At 40.9% G+C, this 19,036-nt stretch overlaps 1 protein-coding gene and 1 non-coding gene across 7 annotated transcripts in view; one reads left to right on the forward strand and one right to left on the reverse strand.

Moving 5' to 3' along the window:
• Window positions 1-19,036, forward strand: part of LOC109682902 (immunoglobulin-binding protein 1-like) — a 78,253-nt gene that overhangs the window by 15,550 nt on the left and 43,667 nt on the right. The window contains exon 3 of one of the 6 annotated variants that reach the window (XM_074047044.1): window positions 17,936-18,102. The exons of 4 other annotated variants lie outside the window; for them this stretch is intronic. The gene's annotated coding sequence lies outside the window, so the exon portion shown is untranslated. Of the gene's footprint in view, window positions 1-17,935; window positions 18,103-18,910; window positions 18,986-19,036 lie in introns of those variants that run through there. One more of the 6 variants, XM_074047045.1, reaches the window with a different exon arrangement.
• LOC141414375 (small nucleolar RNA SNORA73 family) lies at window positions 2,288-2,496 on the reverse strand. The gene has a single exon (XR_012439419.1). It is a non-coding gene; the product is annotated as a small nucleolar RNA SNORA73 family (small nucleolar RNA).

The raw sequence follows: 19,036 nt of genomic DNA on the forward strand, positions 1-19,036 counted from the left end.
GCTAGGCCAGGTACATCTGCAATCTCAGAATTGACTTCTGTTGGTTGTTGGTAGTCAGAAGGACTTCTAGACCCACCTGCCAGTCTCCACACCTTCCAGCAGTGCCTGGTCCTTTTTGGATACCATTCCCTATCTCCTAAGCCTACTCCTGCCTACAATGCTCTGTGCTTGGTTGCCATTTGACAGCCCCCTGTTCTTCTAGTTTTCTAGGGTCACCCTATTTTGTAAAATCCCCATTGTTCTTACTAGCAGGATCTGGCCTTTCCACACACATTTTCATGGATCACTTTTGCATCCTAGAAAAATTTCTTTTACACCTGTTTCCTAAGTCAGTCCATAGTTCAGCTTGGCTCTCTGGTGTTTTGTGACTTTTTTTTCTGCTAACTCTACATTTATTTATTTAGTTTTATTTTTTTATTGGCACTGGGGTTTGAACTCAGGACTTCTTGCCTGCAAGCCAGGCACTTTTACCACTTGAGCCACTCCGCCATCCCTTCTGCTAACTCTACTGTTCTATGAGGTCACATGCAGAGAAAGGGAATGAATAATTGAGAAAATAATTCAAGCATAAGCTAAATGAATTATAATATGTTTAAACACTTAGAACAATGCCTGGCATGTAGCCCTCTATGAATTAGCTGTTATCATTATTTACAATTGAATGTCAGCTTCCCCCAGGTTGGTTCCTCACCACACACTGCTTCTTCTGCATATCTCTCTGTAGGCTCCACTTTCCACTAGAGCTCTTACCTCTCAAGACCTCCCTCCCCCCATTTCTTTTCTTTTAAATTTCTTTCCTTTTTAAGCACATGCATTTTATAGCTAAAAAGGCTTGCTAAATTGTTTTTGAACACAAGAACAGTTGCATCCTTTTTTTCCTCCTGTTCCAGTATGGCTCAAACTGTAGCAAACTGTGTTTGCTATTTGGAGCCCATGTATGGCATGAGGTTATATAAATTCATATTTATTTCTTGAGGTGCTTATACATAAGCATGGCACTATAAACCATGTAATCATAGGATATGACTTCAAGGTGGACATTGTATCATCTATTTTTACAGTTAGTAATTTGGGATCTACCTGTTCCTATTTGCAGGAAGCCCAGAACTTCCCTCTCCAGGTGCTATCATTTGCTTCTGTCATCCTGTAGTGTAGAGCTGGAGAAACTTTGTCCTGTGCAGTCTCATTGGTCAAGTCATTTTCTGTGTTTGCATAGGTCACAACGGTGACACAGACTTGGGTTTCCAACATCCATTCACATAGATTTGGGCAAGGTCCCCAAGAAAGACTGTGGTGCTAGGGGATTGTCCCAGGAGTATGTCCAGGCTTGGTCTCCTGAACTTTTAGGCTTGGAGTTGAGCCTGGTCTCTTTTGGGATCCTGGGTGTTGCTATTGAACCTCTATTGAGACCTTCTCTGTCTTTTCAAGAGGACTTACTATAGCACAATGTCAAAAAGAATCAGGGTCTCAGTCGCTCTTAGATGAGTTTGATTAAATGGCTTCCTCTTCCTCCATCACCTCTGCTTACCTAGGGAGTGTTAGGGTTGGGAATTGGGGGTAGAGAGGTCGGCCTCATTGCTTTGGGCCTGTGGCTGAAAATCATGGCAGGGAGCATGTGGTGGAGCAAAGCGTTTCACTTTATGGCAGCTGGGAAGTGAAAAAGAGGGAGAGAGGAAGGGGCCAGTGTTCCAGTATCCCCTACAAGGTCACACACCCAGTGACCTAACTTCCCTACACTAGGTCCTACTTCCTAAAGCTTCATGCTTCCCAACAGCCACAGTCTGGCAGCCATGCCTTTAACATGCAGGCCTTGGAGGGACATTTAAGATCCAAATCATAATACTGGTTTGCACACAGTTGGTTGAAACAAGTCCCCTTTTTCTTTGGTTAGGGGAGGCTTACATTTGTTCCATGAAGTACCTGGTCTATAAAGATCCCTTGAATTCATGTTCATGTAAAATCTTCAGGTGCTCCCATGTTCATTGAAAAGTTAGTCACAATAGCCAAGATATGGAAATAACCAAAGTGTCCACCAACAGATGAATAGATAAAGCAAATATGGTACATTCACAATGGAATACTGTTCAAACTTTAAAAAGAAGGAAATCTCTGGGTTCCAGTGGCTCATGCCTGCAATCCTAGCTACTTAGGAGGCAGAGATCAGGAGGATTGTGGTTCTGTTGGAATTGATAACCCTTCGGTGCCGAAAACAGACACACAAGAGACAGAAAATCTTGACAAGGCAATTTTCTCTTCTTTTTTCTCAACAATTTCTCAGAACACATACTAGTGTTTCCTGCATGGTTTATCTCCCCAGTCATTGTCCATAGGACTCTGAGAAGTTGTAGGAATATTCAGGCGCAGACACAAGGCCCGGCTTTTTCTCCAACATTGTGGAAAGGGACTGTACATCACGGGGCAGAGCCTTGTGCTCCCGTGTGCCACTAGGACAGAGGCAATTTTCTCTGGGTGCATGCATGTGCTCACTCCTGCTAAGCAAGCATGCAGGCACAAAATGGCTTATAGTGGCTCCTCCTTATATCCCTGATGCAGTTGTACCTGCCTCTCACCTGGGACTTGTCCAGGTCAAAGGTTCACAGTCTTTCCTGCTTGGCTAAAAGTCTTGGGGGATATGTAAGGGCATGCAGTTTGGTGGGCAATGGTACTGCACAGGAATCTGGAAGAAGAAGCAAGGACCCTTTAAACATGCAAGTTACCTAAGATGGTGACTTGAGGAATTTTTAAGTAATCTAGGAGGGTAACAAATACTTTGATAGAAAAGATAATTTTTCTTACAATTTCCCCCTCTTTTAATTAAATTCTTTTCTTCAAACTCATTTAGGAGTTGTTGGCTGTCATGTTCCTGCATTTTTAATAGAAACAAGTTATTTTGGCAGGGTGGGGGTGATTGTGAGGGCTGTCTCAATTAACCACTGTATTAGTCCTTGGACACAAGGAATTATGCAGCATCCTACTAAAATTAAAACTCCAGCCACTATGATCAAGGAGGTTAAGATTAAGGTCATCCAGCTGTTTCATCTCCCAACCCAATTTCCATTAAGTCAGTGAAGGGATCATTTATACCTGAGTTTTCAGCTAGCTCGTTAGATAGGGAAGTTAATCCCTGTAGGGCCTCAGTAATAGTTCCAGTGAGGGCTGTATTATTTGATATGTACATGCAACACAAAACTCCAATCATTATTCAAACTCCTCCCTTTTTGGGCAACATCACGTCTAAATCTAGCTTGTTGTCCCAAGCCATCTGGCTAGTTGGTCCCAATTGCTCTGTTATTCCTTTGATAGCATTCCTGGTATTGTTAACAAACCTTTGTTGGTTATAATAAATATAATTAATCCAATTGACATTTTTATTTATAGTGGACCACCAGAAAAGTACTGATTCCAATCCTGTTGCAATTTGATTTCTGGCTTTAAATTTGTTTGGCACCCTCTAGGAACCCCAATGGCATCAATGTAAGCACGGGGATTAAGGGAGCCTCTGAGGTTGGCTGCAGTGTCTGTGTCTATGTCTCTCCTTTTCCTAGTTGTTGTGGCATGGGCTGAGGATCTAAATGCTAGGGTGAAAGGAATTGCCAACTTCTCTAAAGCACAGGTGCCTGCTCAGTTACCTGGGAGAGTCTCAAATAAAAGTCCCCTGCAGTACTGCCAGACATTGGTTCTGCCCACCAAGAGTGTGGACTGGTTTGTGAAGCTGTTGAAGGACCAGCTTTCACTGCATCCCATCAGGTTTCCCACATTTGTCAATCATCCCCCCATCTCATGAGACATAGGGTATAATTAACGTCTAGGGTGGGTGGTCTAATAGTCCTTGGGGGCTGACCTGAAGGACCTCTGACCTCTGGGACCAGTAGTGATAGCGTCCGGCAGGATTCATTGCCCCGATCCTTGGCATCCTGAAATAGAGCCAACATGCAATACATTCCATCTGGATCTAAGGACCATCCTAATGAAAACAAGACCTCCTGAGACTATGGTCTCCCAGTAGTACAAACGTAGCACTCACTCTTATTTAATTGTGCAGACAGCAATTTATTCATTCCATCCAAGCATTTGTATCCCTGTACCCAATTTCAATAGCCACAGTTTGTTTTAGGTCCTTGACTTCTACTACAGTTACCTGAGTTCGATTGTTATACAACTGTGGCGGTAACATTGGAGTGAAGGTAGAACTGGGTGTCACCTAGGAGGGGTTGGGAGCTAGATGGAGCTTAAAGGCACCTAACAGGTCTGTCCCTGAGACATCTGCCCCAATCTGTATCTATGAAATATAGATGGTTCTTGTGTCATACTTGAAGGTCTTTCTATGTCTAATCTAAGTGAGTTTCATTGTTTATCTTTACAAGTAGGAGAGAGGTGTGTCTGAAACAGCTGTAATTTTGACTGTAGTCTGTTAAAAGACTGTCGATTGTTCTGGATGGTAGAAATTGGAGTCTTTCCAGTGACCAGGAGTGTGGTCCAGCCCTTAGGATTGTCATAAAAGGGAGAAGTGTGTCCTTTATACCCAGTGTTTCACCCCACATCCATCCACTCTGGGCAGATACCAACTTCCCTGTGGGTCCTGGGATGGGGCACATAAAAAAGGAATATCCTTGGAGCTGGAGTTGGGACATAAGGCCTCCACAAGGAAGGATCTGGCATGCATTGAATTCAACAATTAAGGGAAAAGTACTCTGAGTTACATTAATAATAAGCATACCATTTCCCAAATGAAAGGGAAAGAATATTTTAACTAGTCTTTTTAAAGTCACTTTGGTGTTGCCTGGATGTGAGAGCATAGCCCATTGTTCCTTCTGGTCAGGTGAGGGTGCCTTCTTTACCCGTGTGTGATGAGTCCATCCCTGCTCCGTGGTCTGGACAGCTGTCTCCGTGGTCAGCAGGACCAGAAAGGGTCCTTCCCAAGTTGGCTCAAGCTTATTTTCTTTCCAGGTCTTGATTAGCACATAATCACCAGGCTGGTGTGGGTGAACAGGAAAGTCAAGTGGAGGAGCCTGTGCTAACAATCCTTTTTTCCTAAGACAAAGTAAGGTAGAGAAGAATCCAAGTATATTATTTTTGAGGAAATGGTCTTTGGTTTCAAAGGAATGTACATCAGTAACAGAGCTAAGGTAAGGAAGCCCATAAAGCATTTCATGGGGGAGAGGCCAATGTCCCCCCATGGGAAGACATTTAGTCCAAGGTAATCTAGTCTCTAAAACTAATCTAGTGAGTTGGTTTTTAAAAGTCTGATTCATTCTTCCAACTCTCCCTGAGGAAGGTGGATGCTAGGGAGTGTGATATTCCCATTTGATCTCTAGAGCCTTCATAAGTCCCTTAAGGGTTGTCAGTGAAATGACTCCCATTGTCTGAGCCTATATTTTCTATAACCCCAAACCTTGGGATTATGTTGTCTACTAATACCCTAATTGCATTTGTAGCAGTGGCTCCTGGGAGAGGGGCATCTCACAGTGAGTGAGATGGTCTACAATAACCAAGAGGTATTTAAGATGACCTGTTTTGGGCATCTCAGTGTAATCTACCTGAATGCTTTGGAAGGGTCTCAACCTGGGGTTTCTTCCCCAGCTGGTCTCTGTCTCAGAGCTTTCTTGTTAATCTTTCAACAAGTAAGACCTCTTTCTGATACTTGTTTGGCTAGTGTAGAAATCCCTGTAAACCCATAGGCTCGCAAAACTGCATCACACGTGGCTTGAGGTCCCCAGTGGTTCACCTGATGGAGATAGGTAAGGAGTTCTCTCATTAGGGGCTTTGAGATCATTTCCCTCCCATTGGGAAGAGCCCATTTTCCCTGTTCAGTCCTGACTGCCCCAAGATTTTTAGTTGTTCCTCCTAAGAGGGGGTAAAGATAGGGGTGACATGAGGAGCAGGGAGGTGAGGAATGAAACAAAAGACCGGGGTCTCAGAGGTGAGAGCAGCATGTTTTGCTGTCTCATCTGCAAAAGAATTTCCCCGAGTCTCAAAGTTTACTCCCTTTTAGTGACCTGGCACGTGGACTATGGCTATTTCTTCCGGTAGTTTTAGGCTCTCTAATATTTGTTGAATTAATTCTCCATGTACCAAGTCTTGGCCCTTGCTATTGATTAAGACCCGTTCCATCCAGGTTTTTCCAAAGATGTGGACCACCCCAAATGCATATTTTGAGTCAGTGTATATGGTCCCTTCTTTGTCCTTTAAGTGTTTTAAGATCTGATTTAGGGCAAACAATTCACAAGTCTGTGCTGACCAATTGTTATGATTCTATTATAGTCATGGCCTTCCTGTTTACTATAGAACATCCATTATGCCTTTTTCCCTGGATTACTCGAGAGGATCCATCCTCAAAGAAATGGAACACAGTCTGGAAAGGAGTTTCCCCAAGATCTGGACTTACTTTGGTTTGATACTCAATAATATCTAAACATTTATGTTCAGGGGCTCCTTCCTCCTGCCTTCCTGCCAAGAAAGTGGCCTCATCAGTAGTTAGAGTCAGGTCATCCTTTTCTAGCAAGATAGCCTCATTCTTTAGGATCCTGGAATCCGTCAGCCATCTACTCACCTTCTGGCTCCTCCTTATATCCCTGACGCAGTTGTACCTGCCCCTCACCTGGGATTTGTCCAGGTCAAAGGTTCACAGTCTTTCCTGATTGGCCAAAACGCTTGGGAGATATGTAAGGGCATGCAGTTTGGCTGGTAGTGGAGTTGTACAGGAATCTGGAAGAAGAAGCAAGGACCCTTTAAACATACAAGTCACCTAAGATGGTGACTTGAGGAATTTTTAAGTAATCTAAGAGGGTAACAAATACTTTGATAGAAAAGATCATTTTTCTTACAGTTTGAAGCCATCCTGGTCAAATAGTTTTCAAGACCCTATCTCAAAAAACCCTTCACAAAAAAGGACTGGTGGAGTGGCTCAAAGTCTAGGCCCTGAGTTCAAACCCTAGTACCACACAAAAGGAAAAAAAAAAAGAAGGAGGAAATCCTGCCTCCTGCCATTTTTGACAACACAGTGTAACTTGAGGACTTGATGCCTAGTAGGATGAGCCAGTCACAGCACAGGTGCAGGGTCCCACCTGTATGTGGAATCTAAAGAAAAGTTGAACTCATAATAATGAAATGGTGGTTACTAAGGGCTGGGGTTTGGAAGAAAAGGAGAAATACTAGTCAAAGGATACAAATCTTCAGTTATAATACATAGCTCTCCAATGTATTAGAGTGCCTAATAGTTAATAATGTATATTTAACTGTAGTTAATAATGTATGTTTGAAATTTGGCTAAGATAGGAGAACTCAAGCATTCTCACCAGAAAAAACAAAAAAGGTAACTAGGTGAGATGATGGAGATGTTTATTAGTTCAATTGTGGCAATCACTTCCCAATTGATGTATATATCAAAACATACCACATATACCCTAGAATACTCAATTTTTATTTGTCAGTCATACCTCAATAGAGGCTGGGGGAAAATCATCACAGTTGTGGTGAGACACAGCATCCAGCTTTCTTTCTCCCTGGAAAGTGGTGCTAACTTTTCTTTTTCTTTTATATTTTATATTTCTAACTTTTTTTTTTAAGCGGGATTGTTGGGCGAAAGAGTCTGTGTTTGAGGCTACACAGAGTTTGTTCATGGTATCAGAGAGGACAGTTCAATAGAGAGACGGAGGCAGAAGGCAGAGTGCACCATGCCTTTCAAGAAATAAGGCCATGATGGGAACAGAGAGAGTCAGAGCTGGAGGGGGCAACCAGAAGGGTCATTGAAAGGAGGCAGGTTGAGATGCTGGAGGAGAGGGTATAAGTGACTAGGGGAGGACCCTGTGGGAAGGCAGAAAATCCTGAAAACATGCAGGATCTGCCTTGGTGATGTATTCTCAAAGCGGGTGGGGCAGCAATATCTTAGCTATTACAGTGGTTTGTGGCCCTCCAAAGGGCCATGGTACATAAACAGATATATAAAGATATTACAATTTTATGAGGTAGGGGCAGGGAACAATTAGAAAAAAATGTCTCAAAGGCTCCATAAGGGAGGCAATAATGGAAAAAAAAAAAAGAAAAAAAAAAAAAAAGTAGAGAACTATCTCCTTAACAGCAGGGGAGAGATTTTTCTTCTGGCTGGGCTTCCCAAAGCTGAAGCCAGTTTTAGGCCCCAGGCCCAAACTCCTGGGATTCCACATATCAGGTCCTGCCACTTAACCCCTATATGCCAAATAAAGAGACATGGTGAAGGGCAGGGAAAGGTTTATTATGCAGCTTGTGCCCATTGTGGAAAGAGGTAAAGTATGTACTCAGCCCATCTTCAGCCATCATCCGGGTACAGACGTGAGCTTTAGGTTTAAATAGATAATTTGGGCAGGAGGAGGGAGGTTTGCAAAATGATTAGAATCCAGGTCTCAGGTGTGTTCCGGTGGATCATATGTCAGTCTTTGTTTTGGGAAGAGTTCTGGAGAAGCTGTTATCCTTGCTATGCTTGAGGGGAGCAGTCTGGTCAGGTTAAGCAAGTCGTTGTTGCCTGGCAGAGGCTCTGCTGTTCCTTTCTATGGGGGCCTACTTTTTCTCCCTCCTTGTGAACAATCTATCATTAGTGCTGTGCTTCCTGGATTCCAATGTGATTGCAAAGTGACTACACTCTCTGTAGCTCAGAGCAAAGAATGCAGACACAAAAATGGAGGTAGGGGTGCCAGGCTTTTCTCCTGCTTTTAGTTAATTTATGGGCCCAAGTAAGGAGTTAGTGCTTTTACAGCAAAAGCAGTTTAAGTACCTGTTACAATAGGAAACAAAAGGGAACAACTGAGAGTGGCAGCAGACAAACTAGAAAATTATAACATCTGCTGACTTGTGTGAGGAGGTTGGCAAGGAGCTGACTTTTGAGGGTCAAGGAAGCTGAGGGGCATTCAGAGATGTAAGAGATTGGAGAGAACTTGAATACTCTGAAGATAATAAGAGAGCAGCTGGGCATGGTGGTATGCACCTGTTGTCCTGGATACTTAGGCACAGGGGTATAGACTCAGCCTGGACAGTCTAGCAGGACCCTGTTGGAAGGAAGGAAGGAAGTAGGGAAGGATGGAAAGAAGGGCAGTAAAGCTGATAGGAGTGGGATTGTGATAGGAATGTTATGGAAACTTTGTTTCCTTGGGCTCCATGCTGACTAGAATAATGAGAACAGGGTTTTGGAGAAAAGGAAATGAAGGTTTATTAATTTGCTAGCAAATTAAGGTAGATAGCAGATTTAATGTCCCCAAAACTGCAGACCCCATCCCAAGGAGAAGGATAGGTTTTTAAGGGAGAGTCTTAAGCACTCAGAACTTCCAGACACTCAGAACTGTTTATCTCCCATTGGTGTCCATGTCAGCTAGTGCTGAGGTTGAGTCTTTTTTGCTAACAAAAGATTTCTTCTGGAGGTAAGGAACACAATGGTCCAGTAGGTGATGGCTCGGTAGGTGACTGTCAGAATGTTAATTTAAGTGTTTTTCCTGTTATGTTTTCCTGTCAATTTTTGCTTTCCATTTCTTTTTTTTTTTTTTTTTTGGTGGGGCTGGAGTTTGAACTCAGGGCCTCTCACTTACTATGTAGGCGCTGTACCACTTGAGCCACTCTACCAGTACTTTTTTGTAGTAGGTATTTTTGAGATGGAGTCTTGTAAACTATTTGCCTGGGCTAGCTTTGAACCTTGATCTCCTGATCTCTGTCTCCTCAGTAGCTAGGATTACAGATACCTTGCCAGGCTTTTGCCTTCCATTTCTTGTTCCCCTGGCTACCTTCTGGTGAGGGTGAGGGATGTTAGAGTTTTCTGATGGAAGGCAGTAAGGAGTCAGTGCTTTTCAGCAATGTTGCAGAAATACTAGTTGTGGTTGAGACCTAGAGGAAGTTGGTGACCATGAATTTATTCAGGAGTGGTTTTCTTTAGTGGGCTTATCAGAGCATCAAGGGGTGGAATGGATTCTGAGGCCCTGCCTGGCAGAGGCTGACAAGAGCCTCTTCCTAGTTCTTATCTCTCTAGTCAGCAGTGGTAGAGAAGGTGTGAATACTGGACTCCAATCTTACTTGTTATCAATTTGTCTTTTATGCAACCATAGTGTCAAGACAGCCTGTCTGGACACACTTCTAGCCTAATGTAATCTCTAAACCACTTCTGTTAACTTGTTCTAGAGGTAACTCTACTCAACCGTTCTATAAAGAGATTGGGAGGTTCATCTGGCCCCTTCTTCCAGCCCCCTCTGTTAGTCTTTATATCTCAGGGACCCAATCAGGTCCAGGGTATCTTAGTCTTCTCATTTTGTCTTGGAGAAGCTAGGTTAAAAGATAAGTGGGCTGTGAGATCCACCAGCAGACACAGGGAAAATAAAACCCTACCATTCTCTAGGACTGCTGACAACATCCATAGCAATTCCAGCTCTATTATCTCTCTCTTTGTTCTCATATTTACCTTGGAATCCTATGTTTTTTGAGAATTTTCATGTCTTGCCTACTGCTGATGGAGTCTTTGTTCCCTGGTTCTGAGCCATATTTGACAGCTGTCATTTACTCTGAGCTGTGCTATGTAACAGACTTTTATTGAAAGTCTGCAAGGACAGGGACTGAGATGTGGTAACTCAGTAATCAAGATAAATAATATTTTAAATGTCAAAGTTAATGCAAAATATCCATTGTAAACAAAGTATGAAAAATTTAAGTAAAAACAGGATTAGTTATAAGACAATGTATTCTTAACACATTTTGCAACCCTTCCTGCCACCAGAAATTTCCTATGGCTGACTTGATCCACGGCACCTCCATTACCCACCCCACAGGTGTCTTGTGGAAATATTTTACTTTATCTTTGTTCTGTTTATTCCTGTGCCTTCTCCACAGATACAACGCAATTGAGGAAGGTCAATAGTATTTTTCTTTTTTTGTGGTGCTGGAGATGGAACGTTTATGCAGTGCAGGGCCTCAAGCATGCCAAACTCATGCTCTACCACTGAGCTATGCCCCTACCCATAATGTTCTCTTCATTTTATTATGTTAAACAGCTTACCATCTCATCTCCTTTCCAACCTCTGTTCTGCCCCCCCAGCTTTCCAAAACCAAAATAACTCAAAGTATTTTGTAAATAATGAGCCAACTACTTACTGTATTAGCAACATAAACAAATGATTTGCCTAGATCAAATGCAGACATTACTGTTTTCTCCAACATTGTCTATAAATTGAAGAAGGCAGAGAGGTTGACTCCTAAAATTATACACTGCCATCCCCATCCCCAGAGGATAATCTGCTCCAATCAAGTGTGTGTTTGATAGGAATAAGAAAATTAATGTGTCTAACTTAATCCTATAAAACTCTGAGAAGTAGAATTTATTATCCCAGTTATATAGATAAATGCACTAAAACTCAGGGAGGGGAAGGGATGTTCTTGAAGTCACACTAGAAGTAGGTGGAATATCTTAGACACTGTCATGGGCTTGATTTATAGTCTCATTCATTCTGCCCTTGGCCCTTCAATGTTGCTTTCTGTCATTGTCACTATAATGAATCCACACCCAAAGCTTTTTAAATAATCTTTTCATTAGGACTTGGAGAGTGGCTCAAGTGTTAGAGCACATCAGGAATGAGGCCCTGTCAGGCACCAGTGGCCTGTAATCCTAGCTACTCAAGGAGGCAGAGATCAGGAGGATCTCGTTTTGAAGCCAACTCAGGCAAATAGTTTTTGAGACCCTATCTTGAAAAAAACCCACTGCAAAAATGGTGGTGGTGGAGTGGCTCAAGGTGAAGGCCCTGAGTTCAAACCTCAGTACTGAAAAAAAAAAAAAGGAATGAAGCCCTGAGTTCAATTCTCAGTACTCCAAAAGAAAAATAAATTAATTCTTAAATTCCTAGGTAATCATTGTTGTAAAAGTCTATTACTTTGACATACTCTAGTGTGTGTGGAGTCTCATGAAAGTATTTTTGGTGGGGTCCCTATCTACATAAACAATTTGTTTAAAAATGCATGTCAAGGTTCATGGACCCAAGAGGCTGGAGGTGTGGCTCAAGTGGTAGAGTGCTTGCCAAGCCAGCTGGAGGTCTTGAGTTCAAACCCTAATATTGCAAAAAAAAAAAAAAAAATCAAGAGCCTATACAAAATGTGGCGAGTTATTAGTGCCTATATAGAAAATCTGGTTGTGAGGTAGTACTTAAACATCTGTACACATTTGTTCCTGGTTACCCATTGCACCTGGAACTGACCATAAGCAACAAAACTACTCCAGTAGTTTTCTGAAAAGGAATGCTTAAAAGGTACACTTTTTGGGAAATTTTCCATGCTAGAATATGTCTTTATTCAGCTCACATTTGATTAGTAATTTTGTCTAAGAATAGAATTGTGGACAGGAAATAAACTCTTAGAATTTTGAAGAACTTTTTATTAGTGAAAGTAAGAAAAGGTAAGCTCTTTAAAAAGAAACCTCAAAATACAGCAATTTACATACCTGATTAATAGTTCCTAAATTATCATTGTTTCCTCTAATTTCCATCTTTCTCTGTTTTTCCTACTACTTCCTTAGAGAGGTCCACTTTTTCTTTTGAATTCATTTCTTTCTGCTATGGAATATTCTTTCTCTTTTTGTTAATTTCAGAAAATAGCCTGCTCTTGTTTCAAGGATGCTAAATCTTCTCTAATATTTCTGAATATTATAATGATAGTTTAAAAATCTCCTATGCACTGCACTGTTCATAGTTCCTTTGAGTCTCTTTCTTTTCTTTCATTTTTCAGTGTCTGGTGATCTTTGGCTTTTTCTTGATATTTAAAGAGTGAGCCACTATAAAAGATAATTGTGACCATTGATTGGTAAGGGTTTTCAAAGTTATAGGTAGAGATCTGATCATTATGCATGGGACCTCTGTGGTCAGCATCTGAAAGTCATATTTTTTTTTATTAGGATACTTGGTTTCTCCAGAGACCAAACCTTCCATTTTCCTGTTTGGGATATAGAGGCCATTAGTATTTTGGAAGAAATAGAATGGGGACACAACTTTCAGTGTGCTTTCTAATTTTTAAATTGTTACTATTATTATTTTGGTGGGAGGATTTGAATTAAAGGCTTCACAATTGCAGAGCAGGTACTCTACCACTTGAGCCACTCCACCAGCCCAGTTCTATTGGTACTAATGGGTTTATGCCTTCCTTTTAAGTCAGTCGACTGGCATTTTAATTGGGAAGGGAGGAGAGCAAAAAAGGGGAGATTCGATTCGATCCTTCATAGTTAACTACAAGGGCTTTATTTCTTAAAATAGTTCCTCTCCACTATTTTTTGTAGTTTCCACTTGTAGAACTTTTAGGTATATATTAGAACATTTGAATCTATTCTCCATATTCCTCAGGATTTCCTTCTTCACTTTTCAAACCCCTATTTCAGGGTTTTGCATTTTCAGAAAATTCTGTGGTCAAGTCTTCCATCTCACAGATTGCCTCCTTAGCTTTATCCATCCTGTCACTGAGTTGTAATTTCAACAGTTGTCATTTTTTATTTACAGGGTCTCTAATTGCTTCATTTAGTAACTTCCAGTTCATATTTCATGATCATACTACCCACCCTATCTTTTTGAAGCTCTTAATTAAATTTATTTTAAAGTGTTAATTTTGATTGATGCCTTTTTAGTTCTCTTTCATTGGGTATAAGTTTCTCCTGTGTTTTGAGTTTGTGTCTCTCTTATGGTGAGAGAATGTTCTCAACTGTTTGTGAGTGTGTGTGTGTGTGTGTGTGTGTGTGTGTGTGTGTCTCTTCATCACTGATGCTATTTTAACTAGACCGTGGTCTTGGCTTTCACAGTCCAATTGGGTAGAGATGCTGCTACTGTCAGGGTTGCACTTGTTTTGTTTTCACTGAAATTTGGGAGTGGGTGGCTTGTTGTGCATGAAGAAGTTGTGCAAGGTGTGAGTGCTTATATTCCCTGTGGAGAGCTCCAGGTCCTTCCCTCAGGGCATGATCTTGCTTCTGTACATTCCCATCCACGTTCTAGGCTACACTTTTCATTTCAATCTAATCTAGTATGATTTTTGTCTTATAGCAAGTTCTTTATGTTTCACCAAGCATTTCTGGTTTTGGAGCATAGTTATTAATTTGTTTATAAGACTTCTTTGCTTCTATGGTTAGAATTTGGTGTAGAAGAATAGACTCCAGTGTATACCAGGCCACCATCTTGTAACCAGTATTAGATATTTGTTCTATATCTTATCTCCTGAATTAGTGACTGAAAATATAGTTTAAAACAGTCTTGTAATTCTCAAGTTATGAATCAAAAAGCAAAAAGTAGCTTAACCAATATAACCTGCTTCACCAGTTTGTTACAAAATCAGACTATACTCCTTTTAGTATTTCAGCTATTCTGTGCCTCCATTCTGCCTTATTATGATATGTCCTTTTCCCATATCTTGGATCCTTCTTCTATGGTGCTACCTAAATTCTAGGGTACTTATTTTGGGTCTGACATTCTTCTAAGTGCTTTTTATGAATATTAACCCATAACAACTTCACACTTCTCAGGGAGGCTTATTAAGTTTAATAGGTCAGTATTTATTATTATCTTGGAGAGAACAAAATCTGAAAAGCTGCTCAGTCAGCCAGAGATTCCTGTTCTTTTTGACTCTTGTTGCTTTTACCCTCAAATGATATTGCTAGTGACTCTTGGGCTGCCTGGTGATTTTGCTCATCTACTGCTAAGCAACCCATTGAACACTGTTAATGAGAATATTTCACCCTCTTGAATACCCTTCTGAATACTTGATTCAGAAGTGGACACATGGCTACGATAGGCTAATCAGAGCCAAAGAGGCCTTTTCTGGAACTTGCATGGAAATTGAATCAAATCTTTGTTTCCACTGTGGCTGCCATGATTGTAGCCTGTTTATTCCGGTACAACCTCCACACCCCCCCTCCGCCGAGAAAGATTATCAGAAAATAAAGCCGATACAAAAATACAGAAAAAAGTAAAGTTGGGTCATTGGGGAGTGGGGGCGGGGAGAGAGAGAGAGAGAGAGAGAGAGAGAGAGCGAGCAAGGAATATCTCAAGATACTGTTTGAACCCTTGATCTAGCCATGTCTGTGGTTATACTAACCCTAACCTTTTTTATGTTACAGGAACCAGTGCATGCCTTCTCTTTTTAAAAAGCCACTTTGAATTGACTCTCATTTATGTGTGAATAAGGGTCCTGAATAACAAAAGGGGTAAGGCAGAGGTATAGTCTGTAGGCTAGAGCATCTGGGCACCTGTGTACTGGGTCTAAGAATTGTGGCTATAAGAGAGTATGCTAACCTGTGAGTGGTGTTCTACCTGACAGTCCAGGATCTGTGCAAGTGGAGTGAATTTCTTGCTATCCCTACACCTGGTTGTGTTTTTTTTGTTTTTTTTTTCTAGGCAGCAGTTTCCACTGAATTGTTGGGTCCTTTTTCCCTCAGGATAGGAACTAGATTTTTTTCATATTTCTAGAGCTTTGGGTGAGTCAGCCAGCTTAAAGGGCATTCCATTTGGGCACTGGAAGATGATTTCACCAGTAATAGACCTTGTACCTTTGCTTTGACTCACTACTTGATATTTATTTTTTATTTCTTATGTAGGTGGAAGTAGCAATCATCTCTTTTTTCCTCTCTAGACAATTTATTACTGTTGAGTTTTGTCCTGGTGCTCACTCAGGACAGGAGGGATGGCAAGACAGTTCTATCCATTGATTCTTCTAGGGGAGGCCACCTTGCCTTAGCATTTTCTATCCAATTTGTATTTGTTCGCAGATAAAATTCCAAGTCTTCTTATCACTGTACAGAGGCCACCTTTCCACTGACCAGCTAATTGTGTTAATGTACAGTAATATTTATCTTTTTTGTAGATTATAGTATCTGGAAATGTTTTTGTCAGTAGCAATAGTTAACCAATGCTGTTTTTAGGGTATATTTTGGGTGGGGTTTTCTAAATCTTTCTTCCTGAGATCTACTCTGAAGCATTAATCTGTGAGCAGTTCTGATCCCCACCTAACATCAAGAAGTGATATGTTAGCCAGGAGCCGTTGGCTCACGCCTGTAATTGAACTGTGATCCTCTTGATCTGAGCCTCCAAGTAGCTAGGATTACAAGCGTGAGCCACTGGTGTCCATCTGTTCATATTTTTTTTAGTCTATATTCTCTCTGTTGTTCAAACTGGGTAATTTCTGTTCTGTCTTCCAGTTCACTGATTCTTTTATCTCCTCTATTCTGCTTTGAGCTTATCTATTGAGCCTTTTATCTTGGTTATTGTATGTTTCAGTTCTAAAATTTCTGTATGGTTCTTTTTTATCTTTTATTTCCTTACTGAGATTTCCTGGTTTTAATTTTTTTTTTGAATACTTAAGAGAGTAAGTTTATTGTTATGAATGTTTCAGCACAATAACAAAAGAGATTATCAGGTAAGTATAATGTTGAGATTAAATAAGAGATACCTAAACAAATTTTCTTTTTTTTTTTTTTTTTTTTTTTCATTTTTCTTTTATTATTCATATGTGCATACAAGGCTTGGGTCATTTCTCCCCCCTGCCCCCACCCCCTCCCTTACCACCCACTCTGCCCCCTTCCTCGCCCCCCCACCCCCTCAATACCCAGCAGAAACTATTTTGCCCTTATTTCTAATTTTGTTGTAGAGAGAGTATAAGCAATAATAGGAAGGAACAAGGGTTTTTGCTGGTTGAGATAAGGATAGCTATACAGGGCATTGACTCACATTGATTTCCTGTGCGTGGGTGTTACCTTCTAGGTTAATTCTTTTTGATCTAACCTTTTCTCTAGTTTCTGTTCCCCTTTTCCTATTGGCCTCAGTTGCTTTTAAGGTATCTGCTTTAGTTTTGCTGCGTTAAGGGCAACAAATGCTAGCTAACTTTTTAGGTGTCTTACATATCCTCACCCCTCCCTTGTGTGCTCTCGCTTTTATCATGTGCTCATAGTCCAATCCCCTTGTTGTGTTTGCCCTTGATCTAATGTCCACATATGAGGGAGAACATACGATTTTTGGTCTTTTGGGCCAGGCTAACCTCACTCAGAATTATGTTCTCCAATTCCATCCATTTACCAGCGAATGATAACATTTTGTTCTTCTTCATGGCTGCATAAAATTCCATTGTGTATAGATACCACATTTTCTTAATCCATTCGTCAGTGGTGGGGCATCTTGGCTGTTTCCATAACTTGGCTATTGTGAATAGTGCTGCAATAAACATGGGTGTGCAGGTGCCTCTGGAGTAACCTGTGTCACAGTCTTTTGGGTATATCCCCAAGAGTGGTATTGCTGGATCAAATGGTAGATCGATGTCTAGCTTTTTAAGTAGCCTCCAAATTTTTTTCCAGAGTGGTTGTACTAGTTTACACTCCCACCAACAGTGTAAGAGGGTTCCTTTTTCCCCGCATCCTCGCCAACACCTGTTGTTGGTGGTGTTGCTGATGATGGCTATTCTAACAGGGGTGAGGTGGAATCTTAGCGTGGTTTTAATTTGCATTTCCTTTATTGCTAGAGATGGTGAGCATTTTTTCATGTGTTTTTTGGCCATTTGAATTTCTTCTTTTGAGAAAGTTCTGTTTAGTTCACTTGCCCATTTCTTTATTGGTTCATTAGTTTTGGGAGAATTTAGTTTTTTGAGTTCCCTATATATTCTGGTTATCAGTCCTTTGTCTGATGTATAGTTGGCAAATATTTTCTCCCACTCTGTGGGTGTTCTCTTCAGTTTAGAGACCTGGTTTTCATTTGTTTCAAATGTGTTTGTAATTAGTCATTGAAATATTTTTATGATGATGCCTGTTTTTAAAATCCTTATCAGTTAATTTCAACATCTGTGTCATCTTGGTGCTGATGTCTACTGATAATCTTCTCAATTTGAGATTTTCCTTGGTATGATAAGTGATTTTTTATTATATCCTGGGCATTTGGACATTATATTAGGCAATTCTGGATCTTGCTTAAATCTTCTGCTTTGGCAGGTCTTCTTTGACATCACGTTGGTGGAGAAGGTATGGACTCATTACTGCCAGGTGCAGGTAGAAATTGTGGCTCCCTATTCAACCTCTCTGAAGATCAGCAGTCTGGGAGGCAGAAGAGCACCTTGCTGTGCGCCACTTTCTGGCCTCCATTGACACTGCAGTGTGTGGTAATGAAACTTCCATTTTTCTTACCAGACCTCTTCTGACAGTGAGGTGGGGTGAGCAGCACCTTGTTCCTGCTCAGTGGGAATGGATGTCTAAGTCCCTCACATGTCTTCTGTGACATTTTGGAAGAGGGTGCCTCATCACTACATAAGGTTGAAAGTCCTGGATCTCTACTCAATCTTGTCTGGTGCCACTCTGGCAGGAGAATAATCTGTGTGCCTGGTTACAGCCAGGTGAGGAGAGAAGTCTAGGCTCAGCATTTGCTGATGGGGTGACAGTGGGGCTGTGGTTTGTTCCATGGTGTTTGATAGTGATGGGGTGATTATTGGCTGAATGTTTTCTGTCTTGCTAGGTTGCCTCTTTCCTGGTCCTTTGGCCACAGAGAGAAGACTTTTTGGGAATTTCGTTTATGCCCACTGTTGTTCACAGAAGCACCTCTGGTGTCCAGATCCAGACAAATAAGGTTGAAAAACAAAGCAAAACAAAACAAAAATCTAGGGAACTCACTGCTATTTCATTCCTGATACCAATCTGATCTGTCTTCTTCTACTTTTTAGAGTCTTATGTTTGTTTCATATATAATGTTACTGTTTTTAAACTTGTAATGGGAAATTTAGGAAGAAGTGCCCTGATTTCGCCTCAGTTCATCCATTCCTTTTTATAGTTGAGTATTATTCTGTTGTGTAGAAATAACCAAAATCTGTTTTTCCATTACCTGTAATGAACATTTGGATTGTTTCCAGTTTTTGGCTTTATGAAATGATGCTGCTTTGAACATGATTTAATGTTATTATTAATATATATTTTCAGGTCTTCATGTGGACATATGTTTTCATGTCTAATGGATAACACCAAGGAGTGGAATTTCTGAGTTGTGTAGCAATTGTGAGTTTGACTTTATGAGAAACCATAAAACTGTTGTCTGTAGTAGTTGTA

The sequence above is a fragment of the Castor canadensis genome, chromosome 11 (genome assembly GCF_047511655.1).
Source record: "Castor canadensis chromosome 11, mCasCan1.hap1v2, whole genome shotgun sequence".
Taxonomy (NCBI): Eukaryota; Metazoa; Chordata; class Mammalia; order Rodentia; family Castoridae; genus Castor; species Castor canadensis.